Below are 18,553 nucleotides of genomic sequence, written 5' to 3'. Positions count from 1 at the left end.
AATCTACCACGTACAAAGATGAAGCTTAGCATAACTAGTCCCACACAAACAACGGAACAGACACAAATGCCCCCATCACAAATGCCCCCATCACACCATGCCCACAAGGGTAAAAGCTGACAGTACAACTTGTTTCAGATGCAGCAAGCGGGCGCGTGACCACGGACGGGCTGTTGAGCGCGCTGGCCCGACTGCGCCGCCCGCCGCCCCCCCTGCCGCCCCCCCTGCCACACACACATCCACGAAACGTGAGAACTGCGAGCCTTAGAATAATAGACCCTCCCCCCCTCCGCACACACACATTCACAATACATGAGAACTACTAGCTGGCGTAGAAGCAAGTATAGAATTGCCTAGAATGAAATTGTGATATCCCGTGTCCCCTTGTGGGATTAGGGGCATATACACTAAACCTCTATTTCACAGATTTTTTTATTTTGGCGACAAATAAAACAAGCCTTGCCAGATAGACATTATTTAGGTAAGTTAACCTTACGATTTAACAAGGTTTTAAGTCCGTATAACGAGATCTATAAGCATTGTATATCCTTTTACCAAATCTAAAAAGCTGACATAGTACCTGCAGCATCATCACTCATCAGTATTTATGGACTAGACCACATCAAGCTCATCTCTGTGTCCTGTGTATGGATTTCACATTTCATTTAAGCTGCATATAACCTACGTCAGACGCAGATTTTATCTAGTCGTGCAAATAAAGAATTAGCAATTGTCTAGACAATGCAAACCGTATATATATAGAATCATTTATGCGTATTCTATAAGCTGGTTCGGCAATTTAAAAGCTCGTTTGGCTCGCCTCCCCGGCCGCGTGCCAGGCGCGCGTCTTACGTAAGGGCTAACTTATTGCCCGATTTAAGTGTTATATTGTTACATGACTTTACGTGACGGTTTGTGTTCTGTATATTGGTTCTTTTACAATAGCAGTAAAATTCAGACATTGATTTGACTAAATGAGATTACATTTAACAAACTGATAGTGAAAGCTGGGAGATCGTTTTAACTAGACCGAATCCAAAAATTCATTCACCCTTGGATATGAACGTAATCCCGGATTTCTATAGCTATATAATAGGTACGGGCGAAGTCGGGTGGACCAATGGTATCATAAAAATAACTTTAAAAGCTACTGTTCAAGTACCTAGCAATTGTTGTTCTTGAATGACATGAGCGAGTTTATTACACGCTTTTTATTAGCTTCACTTGTATGTTTGTTTTTAACCGACTTCTTTGGGCGCGATTTTGACCCACTTTAAACGGCCAGATTTCGTTCAAACTTTGTAGATTTATTGAGGACCGATGACAATACACTAATTTGATAAAATTATTCCAGTTTTCAATTTGCAAAATATGATTTTTGTTAAAGCGTGTTTTAGTTTTTTTAAACTATTATATTTTATTTTTATTTATCTTTACCTTAGTTCAACGTGAGCGGAGCTGGGGCGGGCGGCTAGTATTCATAGTAGTATAAAACAAAGTCACTTCCTTTGTCCCTATATATGCTTAAATCTTTAAAGCTACGCAACGGATTTTGATGGGTTTTTTTAATAGATAGAGTGATTCAAAAGGAAGGTTTATATGTATAATATCATCTATTAAAATATTCCGAATTTAACGCATGCGAAGCTGCGGGCAAAAGCTAGTGAAGACTAAATACCGTCTGCGTTCAAGTGTACAGACTCAAGTTACATTAAAATAGCTTCAATTATAAACGTATAACCTTTAAACAAGTTGTATTATAATTAATAATTCAAACTTATTGTTTTAACAATTAGTTTCACCTTCAACATAAATTGCATGTTAACGAGATATAAAGTTTTCCACATGCCGATGAAATATATGTAACGCACGCTTTAAAATAGAAAACATATCATGAGAACTTATTTAATTAATTTACTTTAATTTTCATTTAAATTAAATTTTGAATGTGTTTAAGTTTACACAACTTTTTTATTCTAGGCGACTTTAATCACACTAAAACATATTGATAATTATTTCATATTTTTTCCCAACTCACTTCGTGTTCAATGCTCACCTTCCACACTCTGGGTTAGCACATGAGTTTTATCTAATATTCGTAGGTATGTCGTATGTGTCTCATATACCCATAACTAATAAATACAGCTTAAAAGTAAAAAGAAAGGTTTCACTAAATTGTCTCACTTTCTCCTAAACAGAGTATACTTAGGGAAATAAATTATTCAATCCTGGCAATCCTTATCAGTATAATACGATAACTTCTTGATCTTTGATAAGTGTTTAAAGTTTGAATTAAATCTCTCCGTTTAAAGTGGGTTTAAATCGAGTCTAAAGGAACCGGTTACATACAAACATACAGGTGAAGCTCGTAAAATCGGAGACTGACCCAATGTCTCCTCACGCTTGCTGTAAAGTGTTAGAAGCGTTGATATAATGAATAAATGAATAATGAATAAATCGCGTTTGAAATCCGTTAAAAGTCTTTAATTTTAAATGTATGATACTCGCGCAAAATCCAACACAAGATACTATAATTCTGTATGACAGAGACTTAAATTTGATTTATACATATCGTCTATAACAATTAAAATCCACATCGATCGGTCTCCAGTGGCATGTATCAAACATTTCAAGGTAAATATTTGTTGGCTAGAACAATGGAAGAGAAAACTTTGGCATATTTCCATTTTCTGTAATGTATGTTTGAACTTGGCTATTGCGTGGCGTCTTTGTATCCGTCTGTCTGTTCTTTGAGTGTTATTATGTATTATTCTACCCTACTTTACTTATAAAGACGAACATTAGTATTTTGAATGTTTAGTGACGAATAAACTATAAATCTGCTGAGTCGATTATAAAACTTTTATAACAGTCTGAAAGTTAGTTTTCTTTACCAATTATTCCTACTAATGCTATAATACAAAAGCGTGTTTGTTTGTTTGTCTTATTTTCGAGTCGCAACAGAGCAATTATGTGTTTGGATATAGCAAGAAAGATTGATTTGATTCCTGTTTGAGTATGATCCAGTCTATGGGTTTGCTTGCCTAGTATCAGACAGCCTTCGATATATAAACAAAACAATAGGTAAATAAAAACATATTTTTATGCAAGGTACAACCGAAATTTTAAAGATTGTCAATCGATAGTTGTTAATTATAATAAATTCCGAGAAACATTGGCAGAAGCTGGCAAAAATCTATCTATCGAGTACAATCTGAATCGGCACAGCAGTTTTTTCCACTAAAGAGAAACAGACATCATCATAGTTCGTAGGGTTACTAGAAATGCTTGTTAGAAATTATGATATTTATTCATTTGTTGTACTTACAGTTAATATGATGGCAATATGTGAAAAACAAGACGTACATTGTTATATATAAAATTCATCATCATCATCAGCCCATACATGTTCCCACTGCTGGGACACAGGCTTGCTATGGCCAAGTGCGGGTTGGCAGATGTAACATATCGTCTAACATTTGATACTTGGACATGCCGGATCCTCACGATGTTTTCCTTCACCGTTTTTAAGCACTGGTGATGTTATCCACATGTGCAGATAAATTGAAAAATCAAATCATTTTCAGGCACGCTCGCTGGGTCTTGAACCCCGATTTATCAATTTTGAAGTCCGAGGTTCTCACCATTGAGCCGCCACTGCTTTGCTTTTATTATATACAAATTAATTTCTTATAAATAAGTGCAGCTACCTACATACAAGGATCTACTACATAAGTATTTGAACCACAAGCGCTGTTAACTGGTATTTGTAGAAAGTAGACTGATAAAGGGTACCCAATATAATCCCTTGGGTTTAGGAGCATTTGCATAAAGCTTACTTAAGTGACCTGAGCAAGCACAAAGATAAAGTATGTGAATACAAAATGTTTACGCATTCTGCCCTCACTGCTGTCACATAAATTGAATAAAATTGTTCATTACTTAATATGAATGTAGGGTAAATGCGAATTATATCCACGTATATTAAGTGTATATTAAGTGTATATTAAGTGTATATATATTGTATATATAGTGAAATATCACATTCTTGTCTCTAGCTAATTCTATATATTGGCCCATAAATAGCACATCTATATCATATTTGCTTCTGTTTTTCAGATTTTATTCAGCATGCTCCTTTGACTGTTTTATTGCCTTTTAATTTATATTTGCGATAGTCGAATAAACGACTAAAAAACCACATTTTTAAACTACCATCTCAAATAACCTCTCCCCATAATTGTTTGGCATGGAGGATGCAATGCAAAGTCAAGCTGCATACAGACATAAAAATAAGTATACTAATACAGACTAATTTCCAGCGTATTAAAGCGATGTGCACAAAGTGCAGTCAGCCAATCGGCTAACTGGATCACACAGGTGACCGCCAGTAGGTTCGATGCTCGGCGGCTGTAAAGGAATTTTGAGTTACATATTAAATAATGCTCGTATATATTGACATTATGTTTTATAATTGTAAACTAATATTGGTGCAATACACATTTTGTAAGAGGTAAAAAAATTATTACATATAGTAGACAGATATGTTTTTAATCCATTAATATGGAGGATTATATTTACAGATTGATTAAATTTCTACCGGATTTTATCTTCAGTTCTGATTGAATAAAATATATGCATATTATTGGATTGATGGAATACAATACATGTGAATCTTTAATTATCTCTAAATTTCGTCGCTTTATATTCGTGTTATTACGAATATTTTACTTCTGTTCAATTAATAAAAATAAATTGTTTATAATAAATAAATATTTTCTTTGCACAAGAAATCTCTGCACAAGGCCACCCATTAGGCTATGACATTACTCTATCATATTGCTTCTTTATATGTATTTACTTTATTACAATAAAAAATATCATTCAAAAACATAACATTAATGTCAGTTTTAGTAAAGTAAAAAACAATATTACGTATTTGTTTTAAACTCATATCTCGAATGAAAGCTCTCGTGAAATCAAAATAGAATATGCTGTTTTGCTAACAGCGAACTTCAGTTATTTGCTGCCATAAATGTTGAGTTAACGCATCCAAAACTCCGAACAAACCAGTTCGTGCGTGAAACAAAAAAAGTGTATAGAAAAATAAAAAATAAATAAACGTGAAACATTCCATTTGGAAGTGTATCGACGCGAAATGTCTGGATGCACTCCAAATTTGTATTATTGCGAATGAATACCCGCTGTCCAAAGCCAGTGGCGTTTCAAGTTTTGTGCTTTGTTAAGTGCTGTAGAGTCGAGTGGTGCGTACCAATTTGGTTATAAACTGAAGCATTGTTTAATTAACAAATACGAGTGATTAAAACATATTTTACATTACATGTTAGGTATTAGTATGGCTGGTTTTGGCCCGCACTTGGCCAGCGTGGTGGATTATGGCCTATACCCTCATAGGCCTGTGTCCCAGCAGTGGGAATATATATATGGGCTGATGATTATGATGATGATGATGGCTGGTTTTAGAGTCATCCTGAAGGCACGCTGACTGTCGCTGCTGACAGCTGTAATGTATGAACCTCAATGCACAAACTAAGCGTTATTCTTCCTTCCTTCTCAGTCCTTTCCTTTAATTCCTCCATCAATCCTCTCCTCATCACTTGTCTAGACAAAGCATCTGCACAGACATGCAGCCTTTGCAAATGTTTATGGGCGATGCTGGTCGCTTACCATCAGGCAACCCACTACCTCCTTTGCTAAATATCAAATAAAGAAAACGCTTTATAGAGGTTCATAGGTTTCGGCAGTCAGCACCGTCGATCCGAGATCGACCACTGACAGATTAAAGTAATGGATTCTATTTACGTAATTAATTGACATTTTGTAAAAATAAATGGTACAAAATAAATATTATTAATTCTACAGGATATTAGAAATTTAAAAGAAAATTACGTGTTTTTGAAGTTCGCGGGATAGACATGCGCGAAGACAGTGTCTGCCGGATCAGCGTATAGCTATTAAATAGATTTTTACTGTGTATATTTGTACTTGCTGCGCCGCGCGGTTTCACCTGCGGACGAACCCGCGGGCAATTGCAAATATTTAAAAAGCTCACGTTTTATTCTGGTGTATAAGCTCCATTATTGTAAATTTCATTAACAACTACTACATGGATGCAGTAGTTTTTACGTGAAAGAGTAACAAATATTTATCCATCCATACTTACAAACTGTCGCGTTTATAATATCAGTAGGATTGTGTGTAGCTATTTCATCTCCTTGAAGATATAATTTGCGTTTTATATTTAGGATTTCGTTTAAACCTTCCTTCTTATATAAATATCCAATGCTTAAATAAATAAATAGTCTATGATATAGAATCCATTTAAACACATGCTACTTTTTAAGATTGGACGAATAAAATTTTTGTGTGTCAGACAAGTGCTGCTCTAACTGGCTCTTTAAAATACAGACCACGTCACGGGTCGCAACTAAATTGATAAAAGGCAATTTAATATTTGTCACAAAGGCCCGAATATCACGTTCGTTTCACAAACTTTTAATGGGCGATAGTGTCTGAGGCATTTCATTAACGCCTCGTGTCGGGTGTTCTAAGAAATATGTGGTATGACAATAACGTAAAAATTAACTGAAAAAAATTTGAGAAATTTTGAAAGAGTAGAAAAAATTTGATCACGAGGCAGGATTTTTTCTACTCTTTCAAAATTTCTCATTCATAAAGCATTTCAATGCTATAAAACTAAAAATTAAATTTGAAAAAAAATTGTTATGCAATAATTATTCCAGTGTTCAGTTACGTATTAGCACAGATTAAATAATACCATACTAAATGTCTTTCTTTAATTGAGGCTTGAAGATAGGGTACTAATTTTTGTGCTTTGTAGTGTTTTAATGAAGACTTTTTTGATTATTTGCTTACGATGTAAAGATAATAAAAATATATACAGAACTCTTTAAAATATAAGTAACGTAGTTAACCCTTCGCATGCCTGGTAGGGTCTGTCAGACCCACACCAACGCGCGAACCGTTGTAGTTCATTTAAATTTGAATTTCGAGCCTCACCGTTTTTAGTAGCTGGCCGTTACTAACCGCGGAATGCCCTCCACCCGCTTCCTCAGTCCGCGGTGAGCTATCAGCGTAAAAGGACTTGCGTAAAGTGCCTCCGGGTCCCACAGACCCCACCAGGCATACGGCGTGACTTTATTTTGTAAGTATTTATTTTTCTTTTTTCTTATAAATATTGGAATTTGTCCGTTAAATAATATTAGTTTGTACATTACATTATCCTATTTTATGTTTTTTTCAGTTTAATCATGAATAAACAACTAACAGACGAGAACATAGCAAGTTTATTATTCCAAGAGTTGGATGTTGAAGACTTAGCTGCATTTGATTCAAGTGGAGAAGAGTTTGACGAAGATGATACGTTTGTCCCGCGAAAAAAAATCGGAAAACCCAGTACATTTGTGAGACATGTAGTTGTCACATTCGTCTTGTCTACTCGATTTTTCAATGCGCAAAGTGTTACCGAACCAAAGCTTTACAAAGTGTAAATGCAAGGGATGAAAACTAATTATTTTGTTATTAAGATTAAGTATATGATAGTGCCTCACACCGGATTAAAGTCTGATTATGATCTCAATACTTTTGATACTAATTATATGTTAACAAAGTTATAGTCACGAAATTTTGCTTAAAAATTTGAGTTAAACTTTAATTTCAAATATTTTAATAAAGTTGATTAATTTCTAATATGATTTTTTTACTATCTCGTTTTTGCCCTTTAAACATGCGTCTTGAATCATTAAATCACCTAACATAATAAAATCTATTGAAATAAATGCTATTTTGAAATCGGGGTCTGAGAGACCCACCAGGCATACAGTGTAACTTTTGCCCACCAGGCATGCCAAGGGTTAAAACTAAGAATAAACAATGAAGATGTTTATATTCTCACCCCGCATAAGTATTAAGTATTAAATAATTAAATTAATAATTAAGCTTCATACTGCACACTGTACCTAATATTGAGTGTACAAATTAAATTTCTTGTTTATTATGTAGATCTGAATACGATTAAGATACGACTGGGAATTGAAATTAATTTTCTGCTGTGAAACAGTCATGCGCTTATTATACCTCTTTACAAAAAACTGTTGTCTCGAATCATCCGACAGAAGATTTATTTTTACGCCATAAGCAGGTTACTGAGCTGGTGGTTGGACTGATGGTAAGCCATCACTCCAGTCCGTGGGGTATCGCATTTACAGAGGCACTACTTCTGCGAATGCGCTACCTAGGGGATAGGGATAAGGAAAGGATTCATGACTGCAAAGAAGGAATGGACGGGGAAGGGAAAGGAAATGGAATCGGGCCTCCGGTTTACGCACCTATAAAAAGTTATTACTTCGGAATATGTGTTGAATCAACCAATAGATACAACCCTTAATTTATTATATTTTATCCCAAGGGTCTCACCTAACCTATATTTTTATAACACAAAGGACGATATTTTCTTAACTTTAGATTATGGTTACTTTAAAAGGAAATTGATGAATTATTTAGTAGTTTCAGTACATCGATTTCATTAAAATGGCATGGAAATACATTAAAACTATTTCATATAATCTATGCTACCAGCTGCGTGCGGTCTTCGTCAACTCTCTTTTTCATCCTTTATTACTTAAAATTTGATTTTTATTTTCATTGGAAATTGTTGCTTACTTCTGCATACTTCAAGTATGACGAAAAATATAAGTGGGGTTACTTTTAAAACATATACACTTAACTCTTATTACACTGCTTATATATCATAATAACCTCACTCCAAGGTGTGAGCAGTGGTGGCTCAATGGTTAGGACCTTGGACTTTATGCGAAAAGCTGGGGGTTCGAGTCCGGTCGCGCGTGTACAAAATAAACGGATTTTTATATTTATCTGCACATGATCCACAGTACCAGGAAATAGCTAATGATGCTGAATGACTCCGAGGGCGTATTACTTACACCACTTATAAGTGATGTAATGTACAAAATATATAATTATATCGTAAGGAGACATTGAAATTATTCACAGAAATCTCATTTCAAACAGAATGGCAATAAATAATGAACAATTCAAACGTCTTAACTCACATAATAGGAATGAAATGTTGAATTTGCCTCATCTCAAACAAATGGAAATCTTAATAAGTATTGAGTGTTGAGACAGCAGTCAGTAGGTTGGCTTGATTACGGTGTATTGAAGGCTAATCGAATATAAATTTCAGGCGAAATCCTAAATGTATTTGAAAAGGGAGTTCGACTGGCGTCTTGCCATTTAGTAATGTATTTCAAAAGGTTATCAATTCTCTATGCTTTAATATCACTGGCGGTCCGCCCCGGCTTCGCATGTAAATAAAGTGTGGATTAAATAAAGCCTTTATTATAAGAAGGCTATTTACAATTACACACTGCCACCAATTGCAGCGGAGAATTAAAGAAAATATTGCAGGAATTGGTAAAATATACCTTTTAAGAGCAGACGATGTAGCGTGGGTTAGCTATATTATACTAAATAACACAAAGAGTTCGAAATGAAAGAATTGAAACGAAAAAAGAACACAAGAAATCCGTAATAATTTGAATTCATTGTGAAATACACAGACAATTTTTGAATGATACGAAATTAATGTCAGGAGGTACCTAGGCGTGTGGGCGAAGACCAGTATCGCAATATTGTAATGAATTATAATATTGTAAAGCAGTCTTTGTTTAATAGCTTTCAAAAGATTTATAAATTTGGAAATTATAAACGATAGTATGTATATTTTGTATGTGGTAGTCGAGCACGCTTCGGCACGAATTGGGCCAGCTCGCACCGGGGAAGTACCACACCCCCACAAAAGACCGGCGTGAAATAGCAACTGCTGTGTTTCGTTCGGTGAGTGGGGGAGCCGGAGACCCACATCCTCTTCCTTACCCTTCCCAGTCCTTTCCTTTATTCCTCTATTCAATCCTTTCCTAATCCTTTTCCAACTTGCAGTCGGCAATCCATTTGAATAGGCGTAAGATCTGCATTGGACCTTACGCCTCTCCAAATGTTCATGGGCGGTGGTAGCGCTTACCATCAGGCGACCCACCAGCTCCATTGTCGACGATGACATAAAAAAAAAAGGATAGAAAAATAATGTCTCTTAGATACATAAAACCGAAATAGTATAAGGAATTCGATTGTTGAGGCGGGATCATCGGGTGGCTGAGACTCTATGTGCTGCCACGGAAATGACGAGGGTTCGAATTCCGCCTCGTGTTATTTTTTTTCTGTTTCTGAAATATAAATCATTTTATATAAAACTAAAAATAAAATATTATTTAATATTTAACAAAATTATACACATGTGCACTATGCACACACATTACAATGGACATTAATAAGATTAATATTAAATATCATTAATTAAAACTATGCACGAAACAATTTTGTTGTACTTTGAATTTACAAGTGTTTTTTTGTTATTAGGTAGGAATCAATTAATCATAAAACCCATTTAAAGCATACAAGTAAAAAGTTCCAGGATCACACTTGCTATCGTAGACTACAAAGTGCCATCCGGGTTCAATCGCCACATTTGTTACTTCGATACCAAAGCTAAGATCAGAACAAGAATATCTATCTAGGAACGAACCAGAATTAGAATCCAGAAATATTTAGCGGGCTTATTTAACATTGCTTTAAATCTGTCTGTGAATGGAATGAATATATAGAACCTCTTTTTAGTGCTTGGCGATACAAAAGGTATCTTAGATTGGACTCCAGGTGGGCAAAGAAAAAGTTTTACTATGGCTGTAGGTGTGAACATTATAAGGCTTATTTTGTCTCTAAAAAAGTCGATAAAATAAATGAGTAATGGATCTTTGCCACAAGGGAATATGAGACTATTGTTTCTCTTAAAAATTTCAAAGATAAATAGGAGATACCTAAGTAGATTAAAAAATGATAACGCTTGAAGTAGTTATCGTAAATTACATTTTCAGGACACATCTAATCGTTATGTGTGTGGTAATATTATATGAAAATTATAAAGATATTTGATACTTGAATCATGAAAAACATTTATTCTTACTGTATAGATTTCTGTATGTTTTGAAAAGAATTAGATATCTACAAAAAACTTAAACTAATACTGATATGACTGATATACTGACATTATCTGAGGAATTCCTAGTAAACTGAGGAATTCCTAGTAATGTATATTGCAGTACTAAAAATGATTGGTTTTATTATTATGTTATAGATGTAGAGACCCGTTGAAATATTGTTAAATCAATTTTTCACAAAAAATAATCAAAGTTATTCAACACATTTAATTAAAATTATCAAACATATTGCAGCACCTATATTGGATTAACGTTTTACAATATTTACACTGGTCTCTGAATCATAAGCGCTGAGATACATCGCAGAGCTCTGACTATACTGGTTAAGTTTATGTATTTCGCGAATATAAGAAAGAGTTATATCACGAGTTACAATAGTTTTATGACATTGCGAGTTGCGAAATGTCGCTTCGAATAACTGGAGAACAACTAGAATGTTACGGACGAAATTGTTGTTTTGTTTTCGAGAAGAACTGGAAAAGTTTTATTTGATACTAGCGGATGCATGGAAACATATCATAATTATCATTTAGAATACAGAACTCGCTGCGTTTTGGCGTTGTCGGGATTGGCTAAAAATATACAGTGACGCTTAATATACGCTGTGCTATTGGGAATTAAGCAGATCTTGAAAGAGTTCTCAAAAGCTTTTAAGTATTGTAAAAATTTGTTCGGTAAATTAATCATACAGTATATTGTGGATAATCTTTTCTTTTAAGCTATTAGACGCAGAAATACAAAATAAAGAAAAACCTGTCCTTATCCCTGTACAAGCATTGTATGAGTTAAAACTAATGGAAGACTGTGTTCATATTAAAGAAAAAATTAACAAAATGAATTTTTTTTTAATTATGTGTGAAATAGAGGCTTACGTGGAATTAATTTAAATACGCCTAAAAGTAATATATTAACACAATTTGAAATGTCGCAGCACACACGCCATTGCTCCTCAAATTTATCAGGCGCAAGATTTTTGAAGCACTCTTAGCGACACTCGAGTCAAGTTTGCTCGGCCTGTATTGGGATTCGTTCAATAATTAATTTAAACCATCTTATACGTTTGTGTTGGAAGCGTTTCAGAGTTAAACTATGCTAACCTTTCCCTTTATTATTCGACACGGGGGTTTTGAACAAAGGCGAATAAACACAACAATGGAGGAGCCCTGAACCGTTATTAAAGCAAACTCGATCAACATTATCGATTAGTTAGACCACGGTTCGGATACGTTTGCCGGTGATTCAATAACTCGATTCATAAATAACGTTACAGTAAAACACGATTTGCTGTAACTAGTTTAGTATGTGAAAATACTTGCATGATTGAGCTTTTTAAACTTTATTTAATGCTGCGCATTTGCAAACTTCATGTGTATCAATTATGAATATAGCCTATTTCAAAATATATTATCTTTGAAATAACAAAAGAATAACTTATTACATATACTTATTAAGTCATTTCAATAAAATCGTTAGTTAGATGCAATGGTAGATGATGATGATTTAAATAATAAGTGTGATGGTCATAACTTTCGTAGCAGGATTTTATTTAAAGGAAAAGTTTAAATAACTAAAATTTTGATGACAACAGATTTATCATCCACGATGAAGTTTATAATTGATATAATTCAGCGAAACATTTCGCATCTTTATCCGCGTACACTTTATTTGCGAATAAAAACGTTTTACCATTTACAATAATGTTACGTAATAAGGAAAGAAAAATAATAGGAGTTGGCAGCGGCCAAGTTTCATAGGTCCCGACCCTCAATCAGTTCACTATAAAATATTGGTTCTTTTAATAAATTGCATGTTACATCGACCCCGGTAAAATTACTGTGGATACTTCCATTAAACTAATCTATAACGCGGATGATATTTTTAAGTTTGTTACAGTGTTCTTCAGGAAAATGTATCGTATTAAATATTATATTATAGCAATATATTATAACGTTTTTTACAAACATTTTGTAAATAAAGGTCGCATTTATAGCAATCATAATGATAATGTAGTTATAATTAAATTTAAAAATTTAATACAATTTTAGAAAACTAAAATTACGCTTCACTCGTGAAATTACTGTATCACCAATTCTCTTATAAGCATTTAAAGTTTGTGTAAAATTTGTCCGTTTAAAGAGTATCAAATTCAAGTTTATAGAAGTTGGCTATATACAAACGACTAATAAAAAAAATTGAAATCGCGTGTTTCAAAATGCCTAAATAATAGCCAAAATGTATTCACGGAAAATGTAGAAAATTTAATAATGTTCACATTTCACAACTAAAATTGTTTGTTATTTTATTTAAACTGAAAATAGTCCGTATTATCTTACAAGGGAATTAAACATCATAAGCTGCCCGTATTATTAGAAAATTCTAGAACTCGGTCTAGACACATTTGCTCAGCTTAGAAATAATTCGGGATGACATAAATATTTCATAGCTTTATTAGTGAGTGTAAAATTTGGCCCACGTACGAAAATTATCACATAGGCTAGTACTTGATGACCTTTATGTAAATTGTGCCCAACCGCTCCCAATTAGGTATTGTCAGATTTCATTTAAACCTTCTATGTTACGTACTAAAGTTTTAAGGGTACTTTACGATTTTATTATAATGGAATTATGTTTAGCTAAGATTCATGAAGCCTCGTAAGAGGTCTGTGTCCCAGCTGTGGGAACATATATGGGCTGATGATGATGATGAAGACGCATATCGGTAGGCAGGAATTCTTATTCTTTTCTGAACATAAATATATTTTGCAGGGTATAATAAACAGTTTTACAATATAAACAAAATAAAACGTGTTAAATAATATAGAAATGCTTATAAATCAATTCTGTTTATGCTAAAAATTGATTCTATATAACATCCGCTATATATAGAATTGTAAGAAAAACATCGTGAGGAAATCGGCATGTCCAAGAACTAAAAGATTGACGACATGTGAAATCTGCCAACCCACACTTGGCCAGCGTGGTGGATTATGGCCTGAACCCTCATAGGAGGCCTGTGTCCCAGCAGTGGGAACGTATATGGGCTGATGATAATGATACAGAATTGATTTTTTTGAAAATTTGTGCAGTGGTTTCTAAAAGTAGACGAAAATGTCATACAGACAAAAAAGCCGTGTTTAACAATACCACTTTTTAAATTTATCTCGCAAGAAATGTAATTTTTAATATTATTAGTATTTAAGAAAAATAACCCAAACGCAATGAATAATTTATGCTATTCATAATATAATAAGATAAATTAAATCGTTTTAAATAAGTTCCTATACACGTTTAAGTATTTATTGTGGAGAAAAGCGGGAAAATTTATATTTAATATTAGAAGTATCTAAGTATTTATGTGGAAATTCAATCTGCAAAGTAACTAAAGCACCGTGAAAGAAGCTTGAAGGAATGTTTGAGTTTCAATTCAAATACATATGCTTTTCTATGAATTTAATAAAACATTTTAGAGCTCTGAAATATACATGAAATATGAAAATCAATTATCTCGCTTTGAACCTTCGACGTTCACGAATAGATTTATCTGATATATTACATGTTTGGATTTTTGTTTTTTCTTTAAATAGTTGTACACAAGTATGCTGTGTTTAGCTTTTTGCTTAATAGAAATATCACATATGCTATAACTTAAATCCTGTCATTGCCAGAGTTGAAAGTCCTAATTCTTTCTCATACTATCTATTAGAAAGCCGACGCTGTTTTTGTTTGATTGTGTTTATATTTTTATTTGTTATGATATGTTTTATTTGTCCGGCTATAGAAAGAAGGCTAGCAAGTGTCATAGGTTACTTTTTACCGCAGCAATACATATCATTTCCATGGACATATCCTTTCAATGCACCGGCGAAAAGGCGGGTGGAAAACTAGTATACAATATTTTTAATAATTACATTTGAAACACGCCACGTTCGTTTATACGAATTTAAATTAAATTCTTAATTGTATGATAGCTAAATGAATCGCGAACATTACCAATAAATTAACTGAACATGACAACCAACAGACAACACACATTTTCCAGAAGAATCGTATACTGACTGAAAGTTTAGACGCAATTTTTTTCCCAGTTTGCTGGTAATAAGTACGCATTAGGAAATAGCTATTCGTTCTAACGTTTCAAACTACTGGCTAATATAACAAACATTACCTACATGGTAATGTTGAATAATGTTTTTCAATTGTAAATAAAAAGAGCTTACAAATATTTTTAATAGTTTCTGAAATATCAAAAATACAATAAACCCTTCCTTTGTGAAATAATTGTTTATAGCTTGCAATTTTATCAGTCTCTTTTGATACGCCTCCGTTGTAGAAATTTAACTAAATAAGGTTCCGAATCACATTGATAATTTTAGGTGAATGAGTAAATATGCAAAAATTGTAGTCACGTTGACCATATTAGCCTATAATAATATATAAAACTATCAGCAGAATTAGTAGTAAACGTAAAAGTTATATTACACAAAATAATGTCAACATTCATTCCATTCATTATGGCGATAATTTGAAATATTGAAGTACTGAAGTACTGAAGTACTGAAAAATACAAACAACTTTAATAACATTTTGTATCGTTTTGTAAGTACAAGTTTACACTCAATGAAACATGCAGTTGAGTTTAAAGACATCAAAAACTGAAATGGTAAAAGGTGAAAAATAGTGCACCTTTGAAAATTTTAATAGCAATTTATCTAGCTAAAAGCTTTGCTTTCATGGCTATCAGGCGCGGTGCAAAAGAAAATGCCAGTGGGTTGATGAAATAATTAAATTATTCACTTCGAGTGCTTTTGAGTTAATAATTTATGAATGCTGTAAAAGCAGATCTGTACCTTGATATTCTTAAACTGTTATTAAAGTTTTAAGTGCACAATAATTAAAAAGGTTTCATTGTTCTTTCGTTAGAAAGATCTTAGAATCGGACTCCAGCAGATTTTTCTTGATTATTTTTAACAAAATTTATTCGTATTTCTATTTGAAGTGTTCAACTGTTTTAATTTGGAATATAGAAAACAGAGATCTGCTCCTTATATTGTAATAGATATAGAAATTTGTAAGTTCTCACGTAAAAACGCCTTATTGCTTAAGAATGAAAATTGGGTTCAGAGGCGGCATATCATTTATATTTTAACACGCTTTTTGGCTTCGCCTGTGTGTTTCTGTACGTGTTATGTAAGCAACTAATTTTGACTTTCTTTAACCGGACAGATTTATTTTAAACTTTGTTCACAAAACAAGGATTGTTGATCGTGAGACAATTTTGTAAATTTTGTTGATTCTATAATTTAAGCTGTTTTTCTATAATGATTATTTATTTAGTTTGTGTGTAAGTTGGCTTCTTTTTATTTGGCACTACGCGAATAAACCGCGGCTTGAAGCTTACTAAAAAATGCATTAAACTGCGATTTTAACTCAATATGACGATTTTTAAGTATTCGATAAAGCCCAGTTTACTTGGTTTGGACACTTGTTTCATACAATCAAGTAATCGAAGATCAAATAATTAGTAAAGTACCAAGTAAAGTTGGTTGAGGAAGGTCCGGTGACCTAATTGAAGTACTAAGACGTAGTATGACGAAGCTAAAGTGTTTCTAAAAATAAAGTCATAATGTATACATGTTACAGTTATTTATTTGCTTAGTTGAGGAACCAGTGCTTTACTTCACCTGTTACATTATGTTGTATAAATTTCGTTGATACCCAGTTTTTTTAATCATTTATTTACCGGGCTTTTAAATTTGTTAATGTCAGTCCTGTTGAAACAAACACCCTTACTTACCAGACCAAGTTAACACAATAAATAAATGATTTAAAATCAAAAAAGTCACAAAAATATTTAAATCATTGTAATCTGAAATGGTCGCAGTATGTGATAACAGAATGAGATTTACGCGAATCAGTTGCAGGAGAGAAGCTGATAAGGGTAGGCCCTCGTCTGATACCTGACATTCGTTTAAAGGGTACGCCCATTGTTATATGTAATGACATATTATTATAACGGTATGATGATAGCAATTTGCTACCCTTTTCGCTTAGTATTTTGGTCAATGTTAATGTTTCGGTTAATGGTTGAAGTTAAGGGTTTGATGTCAATCAATCAAAACGCATGAAACTGTTTGAGTGGTTTCGAATTTTAAGAAGATTTAAATCTTTTTGGAAATACTGAATGGCAGTTATTTAAATTATATGCATTCATAAATGATGGTATAGAATAATGATTAGTTTTATTCAAATTCACCATCAGTCATACTCAGCAAAGGAGCTGGTGGGTCGTCTGATAGTAAGCGCTACCACCGCCCATGAACATTTGTAGAGGCGTAAGGTCGTTTAAAAATGGATTGCTGAATTTAAATGGAAAGGGATGAAGAAAGGATTGACGGGGAATAATGGAAAAGTGTTCCTTAATACGAGGTTCAGTGTTATTTCGAGTATAACTTATGTGACACATTTATATTGCTGTCATTTGTGGAAATGTTCATTTTATAATGTGATCTTAATTGCACAATCTTAACACGCTGTATAGCACATCTAGTACTGAATGGAAAAATATACATGTGAAAATGCGTATGACAACATTATTATTAATAAATTCAAATACTTAAATATTTATCGGTTAATTCGTTTAGATGTGAGTAAACGTTTTATTTTCTTAGTCGCACTACGAGTAAAAGCGATTTTGTAATGTATCATAATTGAACCAATGCAGATGGTGAAGTCTCCAGGCTTCTTAATAAATCATCGATACATTATAGAAAAGTTCCGTTGAAAAAAGTCTCGGATAAAGCGCGATGACGTCACGCTGATGACGTCAGCAGTTACGGCGAATGGACCAGCCCTTTTATCTTCAGCTAATGGTTCGCTTACAAGGCATTTATTGGATCGATGTTGACCTATATGTAGGCTACGCTACAATAACACAGGTTAATCGCTAAACTTAGTCTGGGCTGGCTTGATTCAGGTTTCTCGCAAACGTAAATCGACGGAAGGTCTGCCATTGAGTAGCTTGGCAATTACAAAATTGGTTGTGTATTATTGTTACTTTTAAGAAATTAAATTATTTATTAGCAGAATCGCTTAGACAGAATTCAATCACTCTAATGTAGCTACATTAAATTCTACTGACTTCTTGATGATACATACTCGTATCTTGATTCATGCCAGCGAATCCGCAGACGCAAAGCGAATGTCTCATAGAAATTATGTCAATCACAGAAATACACAGCGGGTCGTCTTCTCGTAGGTAATTCAGTGTTCCTTCCACGTGGAATGTGGGAGTCAAGTACGTTTCGGCACGAATTGGGCCAGCTCGCAGCCGCTCCCACAGTAGACCGACATGTAATAGCCCATTACACAGTCATCGATCCTTTCTTTACCCCTAGCTCCTTGAAGGCAGGCACCGCATTCGCAGAGACACCACCTCT

General features: G+C 33.7%; 1 protein-coding gene across 1 annotated transcript in view; it reads left to right on the top strand.

The window, feature by feature from the left end:
* LOC119837216 overlaps nt 1–18,553 on the top strand; it is a 178,957-nt gene that overhangs the window by 77,574 nt on the left and 82,830 nt on the right. Inside the window, exon 2 of the mRNA XM_038362743.1 lies at nt 139–248. The gene's annotated coding sequence lies outside the window, so the exon portion shown is untranslated. The remainder of the gene's footprint in view (nt 1–138; nt 249–18,553) is intronic.

This window comes from Zerene cesonia, chromosome 26 (genome assembly GCF_012273895.1).
Source record: "Zerene cesonia ecotype Mississippi chromosome 26, Zerene_cesonia_1.1, whole genome shotgun sequence".
NCBI classification, from domain to species: domain Eukaryota; kingdom Metazoa; phylum Arthropoda; class Insecta; order Lepidoptera; family Pieridae; genus Zerene; species Zerene cesonia.
This window is presented reverse-complemented; position numbering and strand designations above follow the sequence as displayed.